Source organism: Puma concolor, chromosome A2 (assembly GCF_028749965.1).
Source record: "Puma concolor isolate L17-30 chromosome A2, mPumCon1.1.hap2, whole genome shotgun sequence".
NCBI classification, from domain to species: Eukaryota; Metazoa; Chordata; class Mammalia; order Carnivora; family Felidae; genus Puma; species Puma concolor.
In genome coordinates, this window is record NC_141668.1 from 104,424,119 (window position 1) to 104,438,364 (window position 14,246).

General features: G+C 45.0%; 1 long non-coding RNA gene across 1 annotated transcript in view; it reads right to left on the reverse strand.

Moving 5' to 3' along the window:
• LOC147583375 (uncharacterized) overlaps positions 1-14,246 on the reverse strand; it is a 629,551-nt gene that overhangs the window by 291,661 nt on the left and 323,644 nt on the right. Inside the window, exon 2 of the long non-coding RNA XR_015248152.1 lies at positions 861-902. This is a non-coding gene — a long non-coding RNA (uncharacterized LOC147583375). The remainder of the gene's footprint in view (positions 1-860; positions 903-14,246) is intronic.

A 14,246-nucleotide genomic window follows, 5' to 3' on the forward strand; every position in this document is an offset into this window, starting at 1 on the left:
CAGAAAAAATCAGCGGAGGGAGGGACAAAGTAAATGGCACCGCGAGGACACACGCAAGTCCACAACGGTGGGTGGTCGACACGTTAAATATCTCCCATGTTCATTGCCTTGAAATTTAAAGGCGGGGTGGCTACTCTTGAACAAGTGGGGCTAAAGAAATCTAAGAACAAATGTGTTGCCGTGTGTGAGACTTAATTTTGTGCCTCGATTTGGAAACAGTGTGTTAAAGGGCACGTGGGTGGCTCAGCGGCTGAATCCTCAGACTCTTGACTTCTGTATAGCAGAAAAGATTTTATAAAAAATTTTCCTGTCTGTCTCCCCCGGCATTCCCTGAGTGAAAAAAATCTGGTTAAAAAAAAAAAAAAAGAAAAAAAGGATACAGAGGCCAACAGACTTTTGTTGAACTACCAAACCTCTTTCTTAACCCCTTATTCTATGGGAGTTATTCTAACTCCTGGCCTAAAACGATGTCTTCTCAAGTGGCCTGAAGGCAGAGGGTGTAGCGAACAGTCTGAAATGTAAGGAGCAAGAAGGCATTTTCCTGATCAGCTGCCCCACCCTCTCTTGGGACTCTGTAATCCTTGTTGTCCTTCTCAGACCATGATATGTAGCGGGAGAACCAAGGAGAATAAAGCCAAAGAACTTGGGGGTACGGGGGGCCAGTAGGCATGAATATGCACCTGGGAGAGAAAGAGAGATCAGAGGAGGGGGGTGTCGGTTTTCTCCACAAATTTTGTGACATAATATCAAGTTCATTATAAAGTTTTTCTTTAATGCTTATTTATTTTGAGAGAGAGAGAGAGAGAGCGGGAGAGGGGCAGACAGAGAGAGGGGGAGGGAGAATCCCAAGCAGGCTCCACACGGTCAGCGCAGAGCCCGACGCGGGGCTCGAACTCATGAAACTGTGAGATCATGACCTGAGCCGAAATCAAGAGTCAAGATGCTTCACTGACCGAGCCACCCAGGCGCCCTTCATTTGAAAGTTTTGACAGACAGACATATTGCTTCAGGCTCATAGAAATTTTCCTCTCCCATCCACTCTCCGAAACCACCTTTTTCCACATCACACTGAGCGAGTTGAAAACTACGCGAGATGACACAAAGCACGCCTACGGACAGGTGCGTGTGTGTGCGTGTCCCAAGACACAACACGAGTGTGGGTCTACGTGCACGCATGCGTGTGTGCAAATAACATCTTCCCCTCCGCCAGCTGCTGATGTTTACAAATTGAAGGTTTGAGGCATAGAGGTTTACTTAATGCCTTCGGTTCTGGATTGCCGTGTTATTTTGCTTCCTTTCCTTTTTGAAATTTCTCCCTATGCATTTATTATTTCACTGAAACGGAGCAGATGAAGACGGCAAAATCTCCAGCTACTGTGCTTCATAAAATCACAGGGTACAGCTGCCTAGGCTTTGTCCCCAAGAGGAAAGAAAATAACGGTCTTCAGATGCAAGAGCAGAGTTGTTAATCACTTTCTAATATTCTGTGCACAGAAATATTGATGAGAAATCTGCAACCAGACCCACGCAGCCTGGGGTTTTACTTCTGTATGTTGGTGGAGTCACAGGGGCCATGCAAATGCTCAGCCTGTGCTCGGTGCCTTGGGATGGGAGGCCCGCTTCCCCCTTTCCTAACGCGCGCCGAGTATCATTTGACTCTCCATCAAACACACACAAATTAAGTCCCACGGACAGCTCCGGGCTTTGCATTTTCCCTTTTCAAATGTGCTCGTGTCTCAAGTGTGTTTTTCTGCTGTGCTTTCTCAGACATATTCCAGGGAGGGTTCCTCTGAACGAGCGTACGGATCATGATTATGGTTACTTTGTTTGGGGCTGTAATTCAGGGACTATTACAGCGCATTTCCCTGTGCTGTTGCTCTTGTCTCAAGATGGGAGGAGACAATCCCTAAAAGCTAAAAACTTATCGTCGTTCTCCACCAGCTAAAGGGACGTCCTATGTGGTTTGCTAATGGCAGAAAGAGACAGTTGATCTCTTTGGAGAAGTTTGTTTTGTGAGAAAACCTAATGTATATTTGATACTCTAAAATGGTCCATGTTTATTCAAATGATTTGGGGACGGGCATGGTTTACAGCTAAAAGTGTGGTACAATTTCTGATTCAGGGAATAAATTATCGGTTCACCCATGATTGAACACACTGATTATGATTTTATTTTCTCCAATAAAAGAGAAGATCCTGCCTTTGGATTGATTCTTCTTCTTCTATCCCACACATTTCCAATGGGATAGAAAATTACTGGAGTTGATATTCCAACTACGACACCAAATCTATAGTATCCCCCACTGATCAACCCTGTTCCAAACAATTCTGGGGGGGGGGGGAATTTAACAAAATAATAGAGGAGGTGCTCACTGTATGATAGTACCCAGATAGGAATTCAATACTCCGTTTCACCAAAACAGCAGTTAAGACCATGAAGAACCTTCCAGTAATCACCAGCACACATTTCAAACCTGCTGTGGCCCACCTCTAGTACAGTTATTTACAAACATGATCTCAATCAGTTTCGAACCTTACCAGATAGTTTCTAATTTTTACAGATAAGGAAACCCATGTCTCGAATTTTCACTATTTACCTCATGCAGCTAGATGGTTGAAAAAATGGTATTGAAACCCAGGTCTGTCTGATCCCAGTTATGAACATTTTAAACATTCTGGGGGTACTGGGGTGGCTCGGTCGGTTAAGCCTCTGACTTCGGCTCAGGTCACAATCTCATGATTTGTGGGTTCGAGCCCTGCGTTGGGGTCTGTGCTGACAGCTCGGAGCCTGGAGCCTGCTTCAGATTTTGTGTCTCCCTCTCTCTCTGCCCCTCCCCTGCTCATTCTCTCTCTCTCTCTCTCTCTCTCTCTCTCTCTCTCTCAAAATGAAATAAACATTTAAAAAATTTTAAACATTCTGAACTGAAATGCCTCTCATAATAACCCCGAAAACTATTGCTAGACTCCAAAAGGAATTTCAGTACATACAAAGCCAAAATGGGAGTTACTGTAATTTGCAGCTTATAATGGCAATTTTTCACCTTCCTACCTAAGGGAGAGCAAGGCCACTGGTGAGAAGGACGATAATTTAATTTATGTCTCATGTCACCTCCCTCAAATCTCAGAAAGATACAGCACTTCAAATTAAGTCAACCAGCCACTGAAAGGTGTCCCTCTCTTATTCAGTTTCTGCATCCCTTTGTCACTATAAATCCTTATTCTTATAGATCAGCTCTCCACGGCGAAATCCCTAAGCACTGAGCGCCTCCAGAGACGGAAGGAGACATCTGATAATACCTTGCATTCAAGGTTTAGAAGATAATCGGCGATAAATAAGCTTTAATACGTTTTACAATCTACGGACAACAGTTGTTCGTTGCCCTTGTCCATTGGGAAAGAATTAAGGATAATTTCAGAGTCTCCAATAATGAATTTCACACTTTCTTGTGCAGCGATCGAGGACCTCGGTCCCGGGCCCAGCTCCCTCATGAAATAAATAATTCAGAGACAGCAGGCATTGGAGCAGGAGCCTCACACGCCATTAGATTTGAACTTCAAATTTAAAAGGAGGAATCTAACGACCATCAGGAGCATGAGCAGCACCTGACCTCTCCATCCAGGTGCAGGCATGGAGCTGAATGGACCTCTCTTCCAGAAAAGGTTGCACAGTGGTGAGGAAGGACCCAGATGCCCCGGGTCTATAGTGAAAGAACAGCGGTATTCGCGATAAATAGGAAAATCATTATTCTTCAAAGAACAACCCCCCCCCCCCAAAAAAAAGCAGTATTCACCTCGGGCCTTCCACTAAGGAAGAAAGTATAAATCCCGAACCGTGATTATAAATAGGGAATGTGATGTACAGAGATCAGGGTAAGCCACAAAAGCTGGGCACAGGCAGCCCCAAACCGGATGCCAAAAGAAACAAGATCATGTCCATCCTAAACGGAGGGCCGGGGGGGAGGCACAGAGAACAGCCAGTTCTGCAGTTCCTGCACGGTCAGGAAATTGGTCTCTCTGAGACACATCGTCATATCCAGATGGGGCTGCATGTACATTCAGCGATGCACAGACACTTTTAGAAGATGTTCTCCATACAGCTTCGCCCCTGTGACATTACTAGACCGATTTGCCCACGGTCCATCATGATGCAATATCTTCCCTTCGCTTGAACATTTGTGTAATGCACCTGCTCCAGGCAGGTTAGTGATCTTAATCTTGGGTAACAGAACAACGAACCCAAGAGACAAAAGCCTCTGCCCTTGTGAGGTTTGCATTTGGGCAGGGGGGTCAGATGGGCAGAGGAAGGGGGCACAGATAATTGGCAAAGCAGTGTGGGAGGCAGAAACTCACTAAGTGCCCGGGAGGAAATATAAAGCAGAGAAAAAGACGAGGGAAATCTCGGGAAGTAGAAGTGGCAAATTTTTAAAATGGTCTTGGGACGCCTGATTGGCTCCGTCCGTTAAGCATCCCACTCGTGGTTTCGGCTCCCGGGTCATGATCTCACCTGAGAGCCAGCCCGGCGTCCAGTTCTGCACTGGCAGCTCGGAGCCTGCTTGGGGTTCTCTCTCTCTGTCTCTGCTCCGCCCCTGCCCACACTCTGACTTTCTCTCAGAATAAATAAACATTTTGAAATAAAATAAAATAAAATAAAATAAAATAAAATAAAATGGTCTTACGGAAGGCCTCACTTAGAAGGAGACATAGAAGAAAGAATAGAAAGGATATGGGAGGCCCTGCGGGTCTCTGGGAAGAGCTCTGGAATGAGCAGGTGTTTACCAGGCACGAGAACCGGGAAGGAGGCCGCGTGGCTGCAGAAGAGGGAGCAGTGGGGGTCTCAGCAGGGGAGTCGGCACAGGGCGGCAGGGGTGGCGGTGAAGCGGGGACACCCCAGTGGTTTGCATGAAAGGAATGGCGTCTCCTGAGGATGGTGGCCCTGCCGAGAAGAGATTCACGCAGGTCAGAAATAGGGACACCCGGTTCGGAGGTTGTGGCGACATCCCAATTAAAACGTCATGGCGGATGGCCCGCAGGGTCCCAGGGACGGCAGCAGAAATGGCCAAATTCTGGACTCGCTTGGAAGGCAGAGGACTTTCTGATGGATTGTACGCGGAGCACGAAAACGAGGAAAAGCCAAATGAGTCCAAGACTTTGGTCTTGTCAACCGGAAAGATGGAATGGCTACTAGCTAATTGAGAAAAGAGCTGGGACTTTCTAATGGCAAGACTTTGGAGAAGTGAGAGAGCCGAGTATCCAGATAATATGGGCGGCCAAGAAGAAATGGGTGAAGCGGGTGGGGGGATGGAATCAGTAGTGTGGTGTCCTTGAAACTACTCGATGAAAGATGTGCATGTGGAGGGGAGCCTTGGCCGCATCCAGCGACCGTTTGGGGGCAAGTTAGGTGAGGCCTTGAGCGTGACACTTGGATTTAACAACAAGAAGGTGTTTGGTGGCTTTGGAGGCGGCCGTGGTGGTGAATGCTACATCGTGAGAGGCACGGAGGGGAAACGGAGGACAGAACTCAGGCACAGTGAGCAGAAATGAGCCTTTGGAAGAGCCGGTGGTCAAAGGCAGCAGAGAAAAGAGGTGGGAGGTGGGGAATTTCAAGGAGAGATCCATTAGGGAGAGAAAAGGCGCTGATATCTGAAGGCCAGGTCAGACTTGTTGGCGGAGGATGGGATGCATTGACCCCATAAAGGTTCTGGGGAAATAACGTTCAATGCAGCACTTGGAGAAGTTGGGTCTCAGACACAAGCCCAGACAACACGGAGGGGTGGGTGCATCGGGCTAGAAGGAAGTATGTGGAGGGGCGCCTGGGTGGCTCAGTGGGTTAATGCCCTGCTCTTGATCTCAGCTCAGGTCATGATCTCACAGTACATGAGTTCGAGCCCCATGTCGGGCTGACAGCAGGGGGCCTACTTGGGGTTCTCTGTCTCTCCCACTCTCTCTGCCCCTTCCCCTTCTCATGAGTGCATTCTCTCTCTCTCTTTCTTCTGTTCCCTCTCACAAAAAAAAAAAAAAAAAACACTTTAAAAAAGAAGTATGTAGGGGAAAGTGTGTAATGCTATTTCATGGACAGTTACCACAGTTACCAGTGTTTCCCACGGTTAGCATTTTTATTATTGTCATCACCATCACCATCATCATCATCATCATCATTAGTGGTAATGGTAGTATTTAAAACACGAGGTAGGCACGCCTCGGTGGCCGAGTCGGTTAAATGTCCAACTTCAGCTCAGGTCATGATCTCATGGTTTACGGGTTCGAGTCCCACGTCGGGCTCCGTGCTGACAGCTCAGAGCCCGGAGCCTGCTTCGGATCCTGTGTCTCCCTCTCTCTCTCTGCCCCTCCCCTGCTCACACTGTCTCTCTCTCTCTCTCTCTCTCTCAAAACATAAATAAACATTAAAAAAATAAAATACACAACTGAAGACTTCGGACCAATACCTAAGATGTTAAGGAAAACTGAGAAGTCACAGTTCATGAGTGCAGGCAACAAAACGTGCCCCCAGACGTCCCAAGTCCCGAGAAACAAGCTATCGATATGGACACTCCATAAAAATATTCCTAAGGATTTTCGAGTTTATAAATATTTGAATCAACCTTAAAAACATAGCAAGATGGTGGTATTGCAACATAACATGAACGAGTGACCTCTGCAACTAGCCAAACAAACTCAATAACTGATTTGAGCCGCTTCCAAGCAGAACACACTGAAAAGAAGTTAACTCCTGCGAGAAGATACACAATTGAACAGTTAGTAAGAAGATACACATCTGAACGTTAGTTAAGATCATCCCAGTGTGTACAAACAAGCATTCAGGAGGGAGGCAAGGAGGGAACATGATCTTGTGCTCTGAGTTATACATTTCGACCAAGAAGAGGCTACAAAGTAACTATCAGCATTCCTCTGGGGTCTTGGAGATTGTAATCTAGGAGCCACAGTAGGAGGAAATGGAAAGGAGCTCCTTTCCATTTCCAAGCCGGCAGGGCCAGCTGATAAAGGCACCACCACCAGGGTTGCATAATTTGTTTCGAAAGAATTATGATTTGGTGGGGACACAGGTGAGCTGACTACTAAGCAACTGGCTCCCCAACGAACAGGTGTTATGTAACCTCTACCTTGGCCCAGAGGGGAAGGATGTGTTCCAGGTGGTGGTGCAGGTGCAACTGACAGTTGCAATGGACAAAAGTCAGAAGTTCATAGTGTTTGGGGAGTTGAAGCAGACCTACCCTGGCTGGGCTTCATCAATATCCCCCAGACTCTGTTTTGAACACTCTCTTAGCAACGTTTCCTTCACTTTGGTATCTTTCGCCAGACATATTTCTAACATGGATAATTTTTGAACTTAGAGGCTAAATCACATTGCTCCGGGGGTGTTAGCTTACATTACTTGTATTATTGTATACTAGTTATTGTGTTGTATTATTGGCTTATATTTCAAAAGCAGTCTTGAAAAATGTCTTTGAAGTAGCTCATCAAAGAATTTAAATGGGAGTATATGCTTTCTAAATTTCAAGGAAAAACAAAATAAATAACCAAAGGGAGAATGCATATAAGAAGTAAGATATGAGATATCTTAGATATAAGATATATAAGATATAATGCCATATAAGAATGCAGATAAGAAGTAAAAAAGACAAAATCGCCAAAAAAAAGATGACAGAAACGGCACTACATGCATTCTTTTCTCTTCTAATATAATGGGCATGTTTCTTAAAAACATCCCCAAATACTGGGGCACCTGGGTGGCTCAGTCGGTTGGGCATCTTACTTCGGCTCAGGTTATGATCTCACAGCTCGTGGATTCGAGCCCCGTGTCAGGCTCTGTGCTGACAGCTCGGAGCCTGGAGCCTGCTTCAGATTCTATCTCCCTCTCTCTCTCTGCCTCTCCCCCGTTCACTCTGTCTCTGTCTCTCTCTCTCTTTCAAAAATAAATAAACATTAAAAAGTTATTTTTAAAAAATTTTTAAAAAACATTCCCAAATATTAAGAGTCTACTATTAAAAATTATGTGTTTTGACACAATGCCAGAGGGAAAGATCATGTTCACGTTTCAGCAAATATAAAATATATTTCAAAACAGTAGGATTCTGATTTTATAAATGTATAAATATATACACATTTGTGCCATCAAATTCAAACAGTAATTTTTCTCTTCGTCTTAATGAGAGGATTGCAAAAGGATCTGATTCACCTTATTTTTATTTTTCTGTTATAAATTTTATCTCAGTATACTAGCAACAGTACTTTTTTCATTCAGAAAAGAAATGTCATTGTGTGAAACATCTTCTCTACTGCCTGAAAAGAACAAAATCCCAACTGTCATTGCTTAATATGATAATAATTCAGAAGCAATGTGTTAATTGCCTTGGACACCTAAAACAGATATCAAATGCGCCTTTGTATCATATGAAATAGATAGATAGTCACAGAGTAATAGATACTTTGACTCAAAGGTGCCTGGACTTGACCTTGAGTCACATAGGAAATGTTCAGACGTGTAAGTTGTGCGTTGAATTTTGGATTGAATCTGGACTAATTGATCTAAGTACTCTGTCAGCTATTAACTGACACACTTTGTTTTCTTCCCTTTTCCCACCCTTACATCTAATTTATAAAACAGACAACAAAATCTGTAACAGCAAATCCTTATTGTAGAAACCAGATTCTTGAGGACAATAACACCATCTATCGATCCGTAGCACTTAAGCCACAGCGTCCTCGGGGTTTGACAGCAGGGTGTGAGGGCGGGAATGCATTAGACATAAAGTCAGGTGGCCAGAAATATAGGGTTAATAAGGAAATAATAATGGCACAAAATGGAAACATTAGAGAATTCAAGAACGCTTCTCTTTTCTCCACAATCAATTCAATCAAGATTCTCCTCCAAGTGGAGGGGGTGATCCTGATGCCAAGGTTTTATTGACGAGGGTTTAAAATTTGCAGTGAGACGATTATCATAACTTAGAGAAGACACAGTCCACTAAGCCAGTCTGTGGTTCAAAATCCTCAGCCTCGTCAATCAAATTACTAAGCACTCGGTGACGATGAGCTAAAGGCTCTTCTCCCGTACCCACCGAGACAAATGAGGATATAAAGCTTAAGCCCTTGAGGACAAGGAACAATATGAACTTAAAAAAAAAAAAAAAGGAGTGGTTCTATTTTAAAATGGAGAAGAGATACCAGCCAATAAAGCTCATGTGCCAGTGGGTATAAGGATTTTAGGAACACCTGAACCACAACGATTTAACAAAATGTGTTTACAATTACTGGAACCCATCTATCACCTCCAGGCAGGTGGGTGTGGGCGACAAACAGGTCAGCTGTCCGCCTCATGACTATACCACGCAGGTACACATTATACATTTTTTTTGATGTTTTTATTTATTTTTGAGACAGAGAGAGAGCATGAGCAGGGGAGGGGCAGAGAGAGAGAGGGAGACACAGAATCCGAAGCAGGCTCCAGGCTCTGAGCTGTCAGCACAGAGCCCGACGCGGGGCTCGAATTCACGGACTGTGAGATCATGACCTGAGCCAAAGTAGGACACTCAACCGACTGAGCCACCCGGGAGCCCCAACAGGTACACATTATAAATGTTCAAAGAAGAATGTGGTTCCCTGCTGGACGCCCAACAGGCAAACAGTCCGCTGATAGTTGTTGTACCAGAAGCACCTGCCAGGCTGGTATTTTGTGAGATAAACACTTTAGGAAAAGCAGCCCCTTGGGAGGTTTTAAATGAGTGATGGAGAAAGAGAGCAAAGATGAGGAAGGCGTGCGTTGTGATTGCTAGTCTCCTGTTCATTTCTTATTATCAGATAATGCCGCAGAATCCATCAAAAATTTGCTAACGTCACCGCAATAGCCTTCATTTCAAGTGTTTTCTAGACACTGGATGAATTTCATCATTCCACATTTGAAAGTTCAGTTTTCTGCCTGATCATTTCTCCAGAGAAAAGAAAAAAAAAAAAGGACAAAATATCTACAATCAGAATGCCATCACTTGGGAAACATTCTAACTTTTACCCTTCTCTTTTATAAATTTTTCATTAAAATATAAGACGGTGTCAACGTAATTCTAAAAGGCCAACTGTTCAAAAGCATTTGGAATTGAATGGAGGACACCTCTCGGTGCATCTGCACGGCAAGGTGAAATTAACAGCAAAAATCGTGTTACCAATGGAAATCTTACACTTATTGGAATAGTGGTAATACTCCTGGTTCCACTTGACGTGTTTTAATATAAGACGAAAGGAAACCACTCCAGTAATAGATGTCACTTCCTCATACTGCGCCATGAAGAAAAACATTAAAGTTGTGTTGTTTCCTTCTTTCTCTTTTTTCTTTTTTAAATGTTTATTTTTGAGAGAGACAGAGACAGAGTGCAAATGCAGGAGGGGCAGAGAGAGAGAGAGGGAGACACAGAATCCGAAGCAGGCTCTAGGCTGCGAGCTGGCAGCACAAAGCCCAATGCAGGGCTCGAACCACAAACCATGAGATCATGACCTGAGCCGAGATCAGACGCTTAACCGACGGAGCCACCCAGGCGCCCCTCATCCTTTAAAAAAAAAAAAAGGAAATTGGGCTCATCTGAGGCAACATCAGTGAACCTGAATACTACACTAAGTGAAACCAGCCAGTCATGGAAGGCAAGGACTGCATGATCTCACTTATGTGAGGTACCCAAATATTCAGATGCACAGAAGCAGAGAACAAAACGGTGGCTTTCAGGGCCCAGGGAGACGTATGAGACTTGTTCAATTGGTACAAAATGTCAGTGATGCAAGATGGAGAAGCTCCAGAGATCTGCCGTCCAGCATGTTATCTATCATCAATGGTAGTGTTGTGCATTTACATGTTGTTGAAAAGGGTAGATCTCCTGTTAAGTGTTCTTAGCATGGAAGAATAGGAAATAAAGACAAAGGGGCACAGCGTGGGCACCTGGGTGGCTCAGTTAGGTGACGTCCAACTTCGGCTCAGGTCATGATCTCACTGGTTCGTGTGTTCGAGCCCCGTGTCGGGCTCTGTGCCGACAGCTCAGAGCCTGGACCTGCTTCGGATTCTGCGTCTCCCTCTCCTTCCTGCCCCTCTCCCGCTCGTGCTCTGTCTGTCTCTCAAAAAATGAATAAATGTTTTAAAAAAATGACAAAGGGACACAGGGAAACTTTGGGAGGTGATGACTAGGTCTCTCACCCTAACTACGGCGATGGCCTCACGGCTAGATGCCTCTGTCCAAATTGATCAAACTATATATGTTTAAGGTCTGCAGTTTATTGCATATCAGTGTGACTTCAAGAAAGGTTTTTAAAAGAAAGAAAAAAACAGACGTATTTGAAACTGCCACATTCTCTGCCGGTCCCATAACACGATTTCCACAATATCGCACTTCAAATTTAAGAAGAAAGAAAGAAAGAAAGAAAGAAAGAAGGAAGGAAGGAAGGAAGGAAGGAAGGAAGGAAGGAAGGAAGGAAAGAAAGAAAGAAAGAAGAAAGAAAGAAAGAAAGAAAGAAAGAAAGAAAGAAAGAAAGAAAGAAAGAAAGAAAGAAAGAAAGAAAGAAAGAAAGACTGAGACATCGTGAGACCATATTTTCTCGGCTTCCACTTAAAGTTGGAATAATTTTTTTCTCTTTCAGAAAGGCAGTGCTCAACCAGACTTGGACTGAAATCTTGCCCCAGGGGGTCCGGTGTGTGAGCCTCAAAGGGATACACTGCCTTTTACATGCAGTGTCCCAAACTGTGGACTCAGGAAGCAGATCTACGTGAGTCAGGATCTGGCTAGATCCCATTTAACAGACACACAAATAAGGATGGTTTAAGTGAGCTGAAAGTCTACCTCGTCCTGAGATAAAGATTTTAAGGAAGAGGGTCTGTGGCTCCCAGAGCTCACCTCCTGCCCGTGTAGGGGACGGTGGGGGGGGAGGGGCTGGGGGGGCTTGGGGGGGTTGGGGAGGGTGGGCAGGGGGAGGCTGTTTCTGTCTTTACTGGTCTTTGAGGTGCCCTCGTGCCCCCACTTGGCCTCTCAGATGCCTCTGTCACCGATAATACTGACTTCTTGCCTTAAATTTCTCTTGCTTTTTATATTTTGAGGGTTTCAATGGCTGGACCCTGCCATCTTTCAACGACCAACCTTCACTCCGTTTTTTTGGCTTCACCATCGGCCAGCTAAAACTAAGGGCAAAACGAGACCCAAAGCTTGCTTTTGTAGACAGAGTTCTATTGTTCAGAGATGGTTTATGACCACACACTCTTGATAGCAAAGTTGGGTTTCCACTAATACTCTTGACAAAGATGTTCCCCTTGACCTGATTCTGGCCCGGGGGCCTCTTGCCCTCCTCTGAGTAGGTCTCAGCCATAGCCTGTACAGGCTGGAACAGACACTGAAGTAGTTTCTAACAGCCGCAGGCCACATCTGTAGGGTGACCCTGCCCTCCCCCCCACATCCCCCCCCCACCCCACCTTGTAGTGCCTACCTGAGAAAACTCACAGTGGCCAGGGCATTCACTCTTTGTCCCAGCCAGCATCTGAAGACAGGGCCCTGGATCCCACACCCCATCAGCAAACCCACATGGGTCTTATTTTTCCTGCTTTCTGTAATTTTTTAGTTCCCTGACCCTGCTAAGCTTCTGTTCACTACTTTCCATTCTTCCTTTGAAATGCCCGGCCATTGGGGTGCTTGGGCGGCTCTGTCGATTAACCTTCCGACTCTTGATCTCAGCTCCGGTCATGATCTCATAGTTCGTGAGTTCAAGCCCTGCATCAGGCTCTGTGCTGATAGCCCAGAGCCTGCTTGGGATTCTCTCTCTCTCTCTCTCTCTCTCTCTCTCTCTCTCTCTCCCCTCTCCCCCTCCCCGACTTGTGCTTGCTCTCTCTCTTTCAAAATAAATAAACTTTAAAAAAAAAAAGAAAACTATAAAAGTGCTTGGTCACGTCTACACCCATCAGAGTTGAGTTCCGTTCATGCTGGTCATGCTGGACCATCTTCCCTGCTGTAACACCACATCAACAGTTGAAATCTGTTCACAGCACTTTAACTAGTGTCTAGTTTGTCTTTGACACTGAATAGCCTCCAAAGCCCAATGGTACAACTCGTGTGGCCCTTTACAGGAAAATTTGTCGGCTCCAGCCTCAGAAAATTTCCTCCTTCTCCTGATATGGGATGATTCACCAGCAATACCCAAGTGCAAGTTCTAGAAGGGAGGAAGTAGGAACAAGGTCGTGGCCCAGATGATGCACATGATTTCTCTTATCCTATCTTGTAGATCTGGGCTCAGTCAAATGGTGACACTTAGCCACAAGGGAGACTGGGAACATGTGCCTTTTTCTGCGTAGCCAGGAGCCCAGGTACAAACTGAGAATCCTTGCACTTTGAGAAGAGGTGAGAATTGTAGCCCTCAGAAGCAGAGCCGAGAGCATCCTCATTTTCATTTGAGCAAGAAACAGCCCAGAGCAAGGACATCTGATGCCTTGCATGTTTGCGATGCTAGCCAAATGTTTTTATTAAAAAGTGACAGTGATGTTTTTAAAAGTCAGCCCCTGGGGCGCCTGGGTGGCGCAGTCGGTTAAGCGTCCGACTTCAGCCAGGTCACGATCTCGCGGTCCGGGAGTTCGAGCCCCGCATCGGGCTCTGGGCTGATGGCTCAGAGCCTGGAGCCTGTTTCCGATTCTGTGTCTCCCTCTCTCTCTGCCCCTCCCCCGTTCATGCTCTGTCTCTCTCTGTCCCAAAAATAAATAAACGGTGAAAAAAAAAAATTAAAAAAAAAATAAAAATAAAAAAAAATAAAAGTCAGCCCCTGACGCTGTCTTCTTGAGCCCTGACATTTTATGACTGTAACAGTGCCTGCTAGAAGTTGTTTCCTGAATTTTGATCACTTCACAATTATCCTGGAATCAGGATGAGTGGGGCTTAAGCCAGTAAAATCCCCACAGCATTCGGAGCACAGAGAGAAAGCTGTTAGAAACACCAACCCTGTAGCCCGCAGCGTGGCCATAATCCTTAGCCCTGGCTGATGGACTATAATTTACCCTTTTGTCTTAATTTAATACCATTTTTTAAATTATGAACCTATTAGCTGGATTTTTTTAAAGTTTTTTGGGAAATGGATGAATAATACAGACACCTTAAATACTTCACTGTATGTCTTTGTTTTTCTTCTCTCCCCCTCATATACCTTTCTCTTCATTCGCGATTGTATTATGACATACATAAAATGTGAATACAGGCAGTATTAACATAGAGAGGCGTTTACAG